This window comes from Humulus lupulus, chromosome 8 (genome assembly GCF_963169125.1).
Source record: "Humulus lupulus chromosome 8, drHumLupu1.1, whole genome shotgun sequence".
Taxonomy (NCBI): domain Eukaryota; kingdom Viridiplantae; phylum Streptophyta; class Magnoliopsida; order Rosales; family Cannabaceae; genus Humulus; species Humulus lupulus.
This window is the reverse complement of record NC_084800.1, coordinates 171,806,267-171,816,602: the sequence shown is the minus strand read 5'-3', so window position 1 is coordinate 171,816,602 and position 10,336 is coordinate 171,806,267. Positions and strand designations below refer to the sequence as shown.

The following is a 10,336-nucleotide window of genomic DNA, read 5'->3' as shown; positions in this document are numbered from 1 at the left end:
GAGGCAATCGTGCAACGTTTCGTGTTTTTTGTATCTTCGTGCTGCGATATAACGCCCCCTATAGCTGCGATATATCGGCATACGCTGATTATTTAAACACGAAATTACACATTGTTAGCTTAATTTAAATTGAGTAAACAACCTTGACTAAGCCCTCTAACGTTTTCAAAGCTGTCGATTGACCTTAGAGTATTCAAATTTTAACCTTAATAAATTCAATCCTCAAAATACTTAATCATTAATAAACCCATACATAACATGTGCTATTATCTAATTGGTTCTTATCTAAACCTTATAGTATAATAAATATTATCCTCAATATCAGTCATATTAATCAAACCTTAGGTTAAAATTAATATTCCTAAACTATAGGTTAAACATAGAAAATCTACAAGTACTACTATGAGTGTCCAAATAAATCCCGGTCTGAACCAAAAATCCACAGTCATAAAGATAATACTATTATTACTATTATACAACTATCTAACTTAGCTAAGTAAAGTTCTTGGACTCTACAATTCTCCCCTACTAAAAAGAATTTCGTCCTCGAAATTTACTTACCAAATAATTCCGGATACCGGCCTTGCATGTCTTCCTCCATCTCTCATGTTGCCTCTCGTTCAGAACTATTACTCCATAGGACTTTGACTATAGGAAACCTCTTGGACTGTAACTGCTTCATCCCCCTATCTAGGATGCTAATCGGTCGTTCCTCATAACTCAATTCTTTCTGGAGTGCTATCGTATCGTACTTGAGTACGTGAGATGGGTCTCACACATATTTGCGTAGCATCGAGATGTGGAACACCTTGTGACTGCTATACGCGGTAGGGCTAGTCTATACGCAACTGCTCCCACTTTGTCCAATATCTCAAAAGGACCTATGAATCGGGGACTAAGCTTGCCTTTCTTCCCGAACCGCTTGACACCTTTCATAGGAAATATCTTCAGGAAGACTTGATCTCCAACTTGGAATTCCACATCGCGTCGCTTGGCATCCGCATAGCTTTTCTGATGACTTTGAGCAGCAAGCATACGCTGTCTAATAAGCGCTACTGCTTCTTGAGCTTGTCTAACAGCTTCGGGACCTAGCAGCTGCCTTTCTCCTACCTTATCCCAGTGCAACGGTGATCGACACCTTCTTCCATATAGCAACTCATAAGGTGCCATCCCGATCGTTGACTGGTAGCTGTTGTTGTAGGAAAACTCTATCAACGACAAGTACTTGTTCCATGATCCTCCGAAATCAAGTACACACGCGCGTAGCATGTCCTCTAAAATCTAAATCGTACGCTCGGACTGCCCATCTGTCTGAGGATGAAAAGCTGTACTAAGACTTAACTTAGTACCCATAGCTTGCTGTAAACTTCCCCAAAATCTTGATGTGAACACCGATCCTCTATCCGAAACTATTGTCTTGGGGATACCATGCAACCGTACTATCTCTTGGACGTAGATGTCTGCATATTGGTCTGTCGTATATGAAGTCTTAACAGGTAGGAAATGAGCCGACTTGGTTAGTCTATCTATTACTATCCAAGCGGAATCATGCTGCTTATTCTTCCTTGGCAAACCCGTCACGAAGTCCATAGCTATATCGTCCCACTTCCATTCTGGTACGCTAAGCGGTTGCAATAAGCCTCCAGGCCGCTGATGCTCTGCTTTCACTTTCTGGCATACAAGACACTTAGACACAAACTCCGCTATGTCCTTCTTCAATCCTGGCCACCAATATAATGCCTTAACATCATGAGTCATCTTGGTTGACCCTGGGTGAACTGAGTATGGGGTACTGTGTGCTTCTTCCAGAATTGCCTTCTTAATACTTCGATCATTCGACACGCATACCCGATTCTTATATCTCAATAAACCTTGGCTAGATATTGAGAAATCTGTGGTCTTGTCTTCTCTGACTGCATCCATATGTGCTTCTAGTGTGTCGTCATGTCCTTGACCAATTCGTATGTCTTCTAGCAGATTCGATTGGATAGACAAGTTAGCCAGCTTGCCTACAATTACTTCTATTCTGGCACTGATCAGCTCCTGTTGTAGCGGCTTTTCTATTCCGGCTAAAGCTGCAAAAATTTCCATAACTTTTCCTACTAAGCGCATCGGCAACTACGTTCACCTTTCCTGGGTGGTATAGGATTTTGCAGTCGTAATCCTTTACCAACTCCAACCACCTGCGCTGTCTCATGTTGAGCTCCTTCTGAGTAAAGAAGTACTTTAAACTCTTGTGGTCCGTATAAATCTCGCACCGTTCTCCGTAAAGATAATGGCGCCAGATTTTCAACGCAAAGACCACCGCTGCAACTCCATATCGTGAGTTGGATAGTGTTGCTTGTACTCCTTCAATTGTCGTGAGGCGTAGGCTATCACCTTTTCATTTTGCATCAGTACGCAACCCAATCCTTGCTTTGATGCATCGCAGTAGACTACGAACTTATCGTTGGGTGTCGGTACACTGAGTACTGGTGCTGAGCAAAGCTTATCCTTAAGCAACTGGAATCTTTCTTCACACATATCATTCCAGTTATATCTTTGTTGTTTCCGGGTCAGGTTGGTGAGCGGAGTGGCTATCTTTGAAAAGCCCTCTACAAACTTCCTATAATAACCTGCTAACCCTAGAAAGCTTCTTACTTCATATGCATTCTTTGGTCTGGGCCAATCCTTCAGGCCTCTACCTTTGCTGGGTCTACTGCAACTCCATCTTTCGATATAATGTGCCCGAGGAACGCCACTTGCGAAAGCCAAAACTCACACTTCTTGAACTTTGCGTAGAGTTGATGCTCCTTCAATCGCATCAAGATCAACCTCAAATGTCCTTCATGCTCTACTTCATCCTTGGAGTATATTAAGATATCGTCGATGAACACAACGATGAATTTATCTAAGTAATCCTTGAAGACCCTATTCATTAAGTCCATAAACGCGGTTGGGGCGTTAGTAAGACCAAAGGACATAACCAAGAACTCGTAATGTCCATAACGAGTCCTAAAGGCTGTCTTAGGAACATCTTCACCCTTTACCTTGAGCTGATGATACCCGGACCGTAAATCGATCTTTGAAAATACAGTTGCGCCTCGGAGTTGATCAAACAAGTCGTCGATCCGAGGTAGCGGGTACTTGTTCTTAATCGTTACCTTGTTCAGCTCGCGATAGTCTATACACTTCCGCATACTTTCGCCCTTCTTCTTCACGAATAGCACCGGAGCTCCCCATGGTGAATGTCTTGGCCTAATAAAACCCAAGTCTAGGAGTTCTTGTAGCTGCGTCTTTAACTCCTTGAGTTCCGTAGGTGCCATTCGGTATGGTGCCTTAGAGATAGGATTGGTGCCTGGTACTAATTCTATCGTGAAGTCTATTTCCCGAGTTGGTAGCAATCCTGGCAAGCATCGGGAAATACATCTGGGAATTCTTGTATAATACGGACGTCTCCAATCTTAAGTGGTGTCTCTTTTTCCACGTTTGTGATGCTGGCTAAGAATTCTTGACATCCTTTCTCCATCATTCTTTGAGCTTTGAGAGATGATACTAATGTGGTGCGTAATCCTAAAGCTTGTCCCATGAAGCATAGTCTTTGGCCGTCAGGAGTCTCGAACATCACCTTCTTGCGTTTGCAGTCGATGGTTGCGCCATGCCGTGCTAGCCAATCCATGCCTAATATTACGTCAAAGTCCTTGATCACCAGTTCTATCAGGTCTCCTTCTAGTTCTATGTCCTCAATCTTGATCGGTATGCCTCGTACTATCGGTGATGATAGAACTACTTTGCCCGAAGGCAATTCGGTTACAAACCTAGTTCTAAATCTTTTACAAGGTTTGTCTAGTTTTTCTATCATTCCTAATGAGATATACGAATGAGTGGCTCCCGAATCAAACAATACAGAGCATAAGTTATTGAGGATAGAAACCTGACATGTGACCACCTTATTGCTAGCATCAACCTCTCCTTTGGTTAAAGCAAAAACCCTAGCAGGAACCATCTTGTCGTCTTTCTTTCCTTCTGGCTTCCGCTGGGGACAATCTCTTTTCTGATGCCCTTCCTAACCATAGTTAAAACATTCCTTGGTGTTTGTGCGACATTCTCTAGGATGTTTCTTTTGACACTTAGCACATGGCGGGTATTCCACGTAGCCCGACCTATTTCCCCCATTATTTGTTCGTGCCCTTTTATCGCTGTCAGATTGCTTGTTGTCAGGATGCCTTCTCTTCTGACCGTTACCATTGTTGCCTGACTGATTGTTGCCATTATAGTTGTTGTTCCGACTGGTCTGAGGTTGACTCTGCTGTCTAGGTTTAGGCTTACCAGCTTCTTCTTTACTTACATTAGCCTACAACCTCTCTACTTCTATTGCCGTCTCAAGAACGTCGGCATATGTAGTGTTCCCCGAGTTTGCTAGCTTAACCCCCATCTCGATTTTTGGTCGAAGTCCTCTAACAAATTTGTTCACCCTCAGAAAATTAGTTGGAACCATCTCAGATGCGAACTTAGCTAAGCAGTCGAACTGACGAGCATACTCTGCCACCTATAAATTTCCTTGCTTCAAATTGGCAAACTCCTCAACTCTGGAAGCGAGTACAGCTGAATTGTAGTACTTCTTGTGGAAGAGCTCCACAAATCGAGTCCATGTCATGGGGGCAACATCATTCGATTGTTGGACCAAGTCCCACCATATTCTGGCATCCTTCTGGAGCAATGATGAGACGCAGGATATGCGGTCCGCATTACTGAGATTCATGTGCGTCAGAATCGGTTCCACATTCCTTAGCCACTCTTCTGCCTCAAAGGGGTCTGTAGTCCCTTCGAAGTTTGGAGCGTGCAGCTTGTGGAACCTCTCATACATTGGCTCCATGTTCGGTACTGGATATGGCGCGTAGTTCGCCACTGGCCATCCCCCATATGAACCAACTTGTTGGGGTGCTGAGGTCATTTGTTGTGGGTGCGGTTGCAGCTGCAGCTGCAGCTGAGGCGGAGGCTGAGTCTGAGTCGGAGGCTGTTGGCATTGTTGCTACAAAAGTTCCTCGACTTGTTGTCGCAGTCTGGTGATCTCCGCAGTGTAGTCAGCTGGCGGTGCCGGCGCGTTGCGCAGGCAGTAGCACGCACTCCCCTTTTGCGAACTGGAGGGGCTTCATTGGTCGCTGGAACAACGTTGGAGGCGTTTTCGTTGGTGCGTGCAGATCTTCAGAGCAACATCGTAGCAGAATTCTAATAGTTGAAAGAAACTTGTTAGAACTTTACCTAGTAGCCTCTAAGGCAAAAACTTATTCTAAAACAAACATATCTTGGACCTATTTATTATGACTTCTTATGAAAAATTATATAAGTCTTTATTTATTATTTAGAGTGGGTTTCTATACTTAGAAAAACAAGCCATCTTTATTTTCTAAGTCTGTTTCTAATCATCCTATATGACTTAATTCTCAGGCTCGAAACTTATCTTTGTTCCAAAGTTAACCATATTGAGGGAGGGCTGGGATCAGTAAAATCGTTCCCACTACTATGGCCCCATAACTCTCAATAAGGCACTTGGTTCATTGATTTGTATCCACCCTCACCAAACTTAGTCATTATTCATTTTATTTATTATTTATTATGATTGCGAAAATAAAATCAAACTCATACATGATAATAAAATAACATGATATTCATTTGGAAAAATAGTTTTTTCACTTATTACAACCATAAAATAAAGAAATAAATAAAACAAACAATGAAAAACTAACTATTCTAAAAATCAGGATCTTCTACATTCGATTCTTCATCTAGCATATCATCATCCAATTCTTCATAATCCTCATTGTCATGTGCATCAAAATGTCCTCTAGGAAGGTTTGTGAAAATCCTATGTTTTTGCTCCTTTGTAAACTGAAATTCTGATTTTGCAGTGAACCTAACTAAGAGGAAGTAATATCTCATTGCTACTGGCAGTTCGTCTTCTTCATCCATTGTTTCCAATATTTCCTCTAAGGCTGCTATTACAGGATGAAAATCCTTAAATAGTCTAATTACTAATACATACTGTTCCGTTGCTCTCATCATTATTTGTTTAGACTCTTGAAGGTGACCTATTTCTTTGTGGAACAAAAGCAGTCTTCGTGTGATTTTTTCTAGTGCTCCTACGGTGTTTCTTGGTTCCCTTATTCTTTTTAAAGCCTTAATGGCTCGGATATCCTCATTGCTTAATGCTCCGTTCATACTTAACTGAAAATATAAATACTAAAATTGTTAGCTATACACATAGGCAAAATAACTATAACTTAAATACTTACTTGGCGGTCAGATTCGAAGCTTTCACTACAAGAAAGAGCATTACAGATAACTCTGAAAAAGTGCTATAAAAAACAATTTATAACATTTTACCAAATGCTAACATAGCCCATGTTATTAAAAGTCTGGACATTTTTATAATAATTTTCAAGTGTTATCAATAGTGTTATAATTAACTATTCCATAACAATTTTTCTTTGTTATAAAATACATATAATATCTATTTATCAAGCTTATAAATATTTTTTCAAGATTCAAACATTATGCTTATTTAATGATACTATTTAAGTGTTATAAAAAATGTTATTATATATTCTTTTATAAAATTTTGCGCATGTTATATTATATTAATGATAACTTTTTGTTATAGTTGTTATTTTTTTACAAATAAATATTTATTTATTTATATTATATTTTAATAAAATTTATTTTTGATACCTTGATAACAATATAATAAAAAAAACAATAGATTTACAAAAATGTCAATATCATCATATTAACTAACACGGTCCAGATACATGTTTCACTTAAGAAGTGAATAACTTTCAAAAAGTAGAATTTAGAGAATCAAAGTCATCATAATAAAATTCTAGCTAAAAAAGTTCTGCTAAAATTTAAAAAAACTTCTATATTTCACTTAAAAAGCGGACAACGAACCAATAGCACCAATAGCCATGGATGGCATTCGTCTTTGCTCTTCTTCTCCAATGACTTCGGCGACATCGATATTGTCTGTTATAGTATTGGGGTCGCTCTAGTGGTCATCCTTAGGAGTCGATCATATACACTTGGTCATCCACGAAATCCATAGCGCGATTGGAGTGAATAAAGTAGCATAGACCTTAAAACTCTAATGCGACATCAACGGAGAATAGCATAAGAATAGCTTTGCAGGTACCCATGATGGTCGTGAAGTGAGAGCCATTGAATCAAATCCCTCTACCACTGAAATCAACAATACAAATCAAATTACCCAAACAAAATCGAAAGAACGGGAGAGAGAGAAAGAGTTCACACATGTCAGATATACACTTATAGGAACCAAAAATTCTACAAAGAAGTAAATAGGATATGTAAAGCTACCTCGCATATATATATGAACTCAGCACGACTAGGAAGAAGATCAAGTGAACAAGGATCACAAAGATTGTCATCTAAGCCATCAGTATCTTTATATGTGCCAATGGGGCATTCATGTAAAATTGTATAGCAACTAAATAAAATTTATGTAAAACACAATTCAACTTGTATAAGTAGACTGAGTGCTAGCACTAAGAATATTCTCTTAGTCAAGAAAACAACAAAATGGGAGTTTCATTGCTTTAATTCAACATTCAAATAACATAAAACTTGAAAAATCTCTTCTCAGTTCTAGGTACCCTACTTTATATTTCATGGAACTTGTACTACCCTGATTTCTAGTGATTATAACGGAATAATAAATAGGAAGAAGAATGATTTTGCCTCCATGTTCAACATAAACAATTAAGCTACAAACTATGACGCCTGTGTGTGTGCATATAGACAAGTAACAATAAAGATTCAGAAGTGGAAAAAAAACATATTTTGGGTACCATTGGAAATATGAAACATACCCTGCAGTAAGTGCCATAGAGGCCCTTGGGACATTTTCTTCCAGTGACAATGCCCTTTTCACCATAAAGACCACCATTATTCCCAGAGAACCTCCACTGTCAGTTAGCATGATTCATAAAAAAAAAGAAGTAAACTAAGATTATTAAACAAACATAATGGTTGTATACTTGTATGTGACTATTAGTTACAGATTTGGAGCCACTTATTATTAGTAATTTGGCTAAAACTTGTCAGACTGATCAACTTGTACCAGTAGTAACAACAAATTGAAGATCTAGAATTCCAATGGATGCAATCATAGTCTCATAGAGATCATAGCTGACCTGGAATAGAACAAAAATGGATCAGTGATAACAGAAGTTCTGGCTTCTTAAACCAGAAAAGATCATCCCTGGCCTCTTCCTTTCTCCATGAACTCTTAAACCAGCATTCTCTTGTGCCAGGGTCGCAATAATATGTTGTAGCTTTGTGCCAATCAAAAGAACTAGTTGCCTCTGAAAATATCCAATCCCATACAAATAAGCAGACTTATTGGGACTCATAGTTATTAGATCCCTTTCCACATGTCCTAATTAAATAGCTAAAAAAGAAAATAAATGAGATGTTCAAAACCATTTAAATGACTTGTTGAATCAGAAATTAAAAAAAAAATCATTTTGCCACTTGTGAAAAACAGCCAAAATACCATCATAAGGTTTACAATGGCTTTGACCTGTATTCAAACAACAAAATGATAGTCAAACAACAAAGACAAAACAGTTATATAATGATAATAAATATGATAAAGAGCTTTGAAAAATATTGATGAGTACTGATTCAAAATAGAACAGACCTATAGCAATATTGCCAAGCCTTGCCATAATAATGATATTAATAAAGAAAGAGAAAGAGACTTTTACTTTCAAAAGATTAAATATATGCACTAAACCTTTTTTTAGCCAATTAATATTAATAAAGCTTTATAAGAATAAGAAAGTAAGTTAAATACTGAAAGATGTAATTTATCCAACACTTTGCAAGTAATTAATCAGAAAAGAGAAACAAAACAACTAAACTACAAATATAGCATCAATCAAGTATATATGATACAATTCAATCTGCATAAACTATAAAGTAAGAAAACAGAGCATAAATAATAGAGTAAGAAAACATACTATAAACAATTTCGACTAAAATCAAATCACAATAATGCTTAAATCATATTAATACATCTAATTCAAAGTAAAAACTATAGCCTAAATGAAGAGCACAACATACATAAAGAGAAACAGAGCAACGAATTGGAGATTGATACTTAGAATGGCCCAATCTCAATCAATCTCTACGTTCTACATATATACACACAAATACAGCAGAGATGGATATTGATACCTCATACGGCTCACAAATCCAAAGAGAGAGAAAATCTTATGCGGCATAGGAGAGAAGAGCTTCATCGGAGCCAGAGTCGCGAGAGAAAGGACAGAGAATTGGAGGAGATATTGTCATGAAGTGAGAAAAAGATCACCGATGAGAGAGAACGGGCGGGGAAAGGAGAGAGAGAGAGAGAGAGAGAGAGAGTATCTAGGGCTAAGAGAGAAATAATTGAAAAAAACAAATGGTAGGCCCAATACTCAAAATTATTTATAACATAATATGGACATAATATTACCAGCCCAATATGCAGTATCAACATCTAAATCAATAGCACTTTTTGAAAAATGTCATTTTTAAGTGGTATATATAGTCTGAAATGTTGTAGTGTTTGAGTGTGTGTATCGAGGAGAACTTCATGCGAAGGAACCGTTGCTTTGATACCAACTGTAATGACCCAACTACTCTAGACCCTGGACCATTAATGAAAACTATACATAGATACTAATCTTTAACAAAACTTACAAGTGAAAAGATCATAACTTTATTAAAACTTGTAAAAAAGAAATGTTAAACTTACATAAAATTGAAGTTAGGATATGGGATCCCATTGTTTTAAAATCAAAACATGACATATTGATAATTAAAAAGAGATCACATAATAAAATGCGGAAAAATACATATAAAAACCATAAGAAACAAAAAAACTACATCCTCGAAATCGAAACTCTCGACTCCTTGAATCCATTCCGCCTCAATACACATTCCCCAAGCATCCACGAACCTTTCCAGCCACTATAGCTATTTTCCTGCACATATAAACATAAAAGGAATGAGCCTAATGCCCAGCAAGGAAAAATCTAACATATAGCCATAAACATAGAAATTCATAATGCAACATAAAACATACCATAACACTTATGTCACATACATACTATAATGGCCATTATTACTTGGGGTCCCATAAACTAAACAAGTCATATGCCCATTAGATTAGTGGGGTCTTGCTAGCTAAGCAAGTCATATGCCCATAATCTATTTGGGGCTTGTTAGTCATATAGGTCATATGCCCAAGTCTACAATCATACTTATCATAACATATTGCATAACATAAAAT

General features: G+C 37.9%; 1 long non-coding RNA gene across 3 annotated transcripts; it reads right to left on the bottom strand.

The window, feature by feature from the left end:
• Positions 1-6,756: 6,756 nt before the first annotated feature.
• On the bottom strand, positions 6,757-9,573 carry LOC133794699 (uncharacterized). 3 transcript variants are annotated; one of them, XR_009875295.1, is made up of 4 exons: positions 9,124-9,573; positions 8,190-8,360; positions 7,354-7,961; positions 6,757-7,215 (listed from the first exon to the last, which is right to left on the bottom strand). It is a non-coding gene; the product is annotated as an uncharacterized LOC133794699 (long non-coding RNA). The 3 variants fall into 3 exon arrangements; XR_009875294.1 differs by having other exon boundaries at positions 6,757-7,961; positions 9,124-9,563; XR_009875293.1 differs by having other exon boundaries at positions 6,757-7,961; positions 9,238-9,544.
• Between the last annotated feature and the right edge of the window lie 763 nt (positions 9,574-10,336).